Raw genomic sequence first — 1738 nt, 5'->3', positions numbered from 1 at the left:
GGGAGGCACAAGGACGAAAATACCCCAAAACCACACAAAGTCGAAGGGCAATAGTGGAAAGATAGACCGAACATCCCCTCGCAATAAATGCACCCACTGATCACATAACTGCTGAGACCCCTCGGGAAACACAACGGGCATAAGGAAACAAAAATTCCAAAACCAGCACAGACTCTAAAGACACGGAAAGCATCTCCACGTAACCTCGCACCATCACCAAACCAGCAAGGGAATCGTCGGGCCGAGCTTCCGACCAAGCGACGCCACCCTTAGCGGAAAACCTTACTTCCTCCAGTGGCAGAGGCCGACCTCGCTCGCCCTCCCGCTGCAGGAGCAACTGTTTTGGACCCGACCCACGAACCCCATATCCGGAGCGGTCCACCAAACCCAGTTCCCCGGGTCCTACTCGTCTCGCCCTTCTAGAAGGCCCGAAACCGGCCCCCTAGAGCTTCTAACTAATAATCAAATTCAAATACCTCCCTTATCTTAACCAGATAAGATAAGATAAGATAATTACCATCACCTATATAAAGGGGAGCCCTAGACCCCCTCAGGTATGGCATTCACTCTACACACCCTATACCTCTCAGATCCATTCTGACTTGAGCGTCAGAGTGTCTTTGCAGGTACCATCCCCATTGCTCCAGTCGAACAACCTGGCATCCGCTTCGACCCTAAGGTTCCCGATCCATCTCACTACCCGTATCGAAGACTTCTAGTACAACTATTATTTTAATTAAATCAAAATATTTAAAAATTATACTCTAACATTATCACTATAATAAAATACTTACACTAATCTCTAACATTATCACTATAATAAACTACTAATCTCTAACATCATCATTATTATTTTAATTAAATCAAAATATTTAAAAATTATTACTACACTAAATTCTAACATTATCACTATAATAAACTATTAATCTCTAACATTATCACTATTATTTTAATTAAATCAAAATATTTGAAAATACAAACTTACATAATTAGGATGATCAAGATAATTAGTAACATAGAGCTCCGGACGATTGACATCTTTTATTCTCCTTCTTCTTGGCATTGTTAATTAGTGGTCCAATTTTTTTTTTCTTTAAACCGGTTTCATTGATGCATGAATGGTGGAGAGTAAAAGTGATGAAGGTGGGGTTGGAGATGAAGAATGAAAGTAAAATGAGGGGTTGAAGTATTCAGATAGATGGTATACAAGCAAATGGACTGGGGTTGTTGCATGTTTGACATGTGGCTAGGGATATAAATCAGACGGTCTAATTTGTGTACCTATCCAGCCTCTAATCGGACTGTTCAATTTCTATTCTTTAAATCAAACTGTCCAATTTCTTGATCATAGCTATCACAATCACGTAAAATACCCTGCACTCCCATAACTCGATTTTACACCATCTTTCTCCCAATATCAAAAATAAAAACGTGACTCCTACACCACCCACGAACTAAAGGTTATGGTACTTGACTCAGTCACTTTTCATCTTAAAAAAAAGAGCCACTTAGATAAAGACGTTTAAAATGTCTTTTTTTTAAAGATATTTTCTAATAATTAAAATTTAATATATATAACTGATTAAACTGTGTTATTTTTGTCAAAATTAGATCAAACAAATTGATTTGGTCAAAAAATTGATGAACTAAATTGTAAACCGGTCTAAATTATTTTTTTATAGAAAATGACTACAATACCCTTTATAAAATACTCTTTTATATATATATATATTGAAAA

At 37.3% G+C, this 1738-nt stretch overlaps 1 long non-coding RNA gene across 1 annotated transcript in view; it reads left to right on the top strand.

Moving 5' to 3' along the window:
- Positions 1418-1738, top strand: part of LOC110265728 — a 4740-nt gene continuing 4419 nt past the window's right edge. The window contains exon 1 of the long non-coding RNA XR_002351976.1: positions 1418-1431. This is a non-coding gene — a long non-coding RNA (uncharacterized LOC110265728). The remainder of the gene's footprint in view (positions 1432-1738) is intronic.

Source organism: Arachis ipaensis, chromosome B08, assembly GCF_000816755.2.
Source record: "Arachis ipaensis cultivar K30076 chromosome B08, Araip1.1, whole genome shotgun sequence".
Classification (NCBI taxonomy): domain Eukaryota; kingdom Viridiplantae; phylum Streptophyta; class Magnoliopsida; order Fabales; family Fabaceae; genus Arachis; species Arachis ipaensis.
The sequence above is the reverse complement of the archived record's forward strand: the minus strand, read 5'-3'. Positions and strand labels throughout refer to the sequence as shown.